We start from the raw sequence: 627 nt of genomic DNA on the forward strand, positions 1-627 counted from the left end.
GGAAGGAAGGAAGGAAGGAAAGAAAGAAAAGAAAGGAAAAGAGGGAGGGAAGGAAGGAAGGAAGAAAACTAAAGTGGGAGATCAGCCCAGGGCATTTGGTGCTCTTTCACCTTTGGAGACCAGGCAATTCCCAGTTCCCTTCTTCGGGGGGCATCGTCTCCCTCTCCACGGCTTTTTTCTGCAGGTTTTCCCCAGTATTCTCTCCTTCTTCAGGTACTTTCCTTCCCTTCTCTCACGTCCTTTCTGTTGCTCTCAATGCTTCATGGTCCTCACCGTGACTGGCCGTGGCTGAACACGCACTGGGGTTGCCCGACTTCCTCCCTGTCTGCATGTGAGTGCTTAACTGCTATTTCCTTTAAGACAGACAGTGGGGTGGGAAAGAATGGACAGGCAGCACTCAGGTATGGAGGGGAGACGCACTGCTGAGGCCATGGTTCTGAGAGGCTCTGAATCTTGCTGTAACCCAAAAGGCCTACAGGAAGATTTTCTGTGACTGTGTTTTGAAGTTCCTAAGGTGTCAATTCCCTAGATCAGCATCCGGCAACCAGATAATGTAACACAATGGAAAGAATCCAGTGATCTGGGCTGGGCTCTTTCCCTGATTTTGGGCAAATCACATCACTTCTC

The sequence above is a fragment of the Sapajus apella genome, unplaced genomic scaffold, assembly GCF_009761245.1.
Source record: "Sapajus apella isolate SASKATOON/1434 unplaced genomic scaffold, GSC_monkey_1.0 scaffold2, whole genome shotgun sequence".
Taxonomy (NCBI): domain Eukaryota; kingdom Metazoa; phylum Chordata; class Mammalia; order Primates; family Cebidae; genus Sapajus; species Sapajus apella.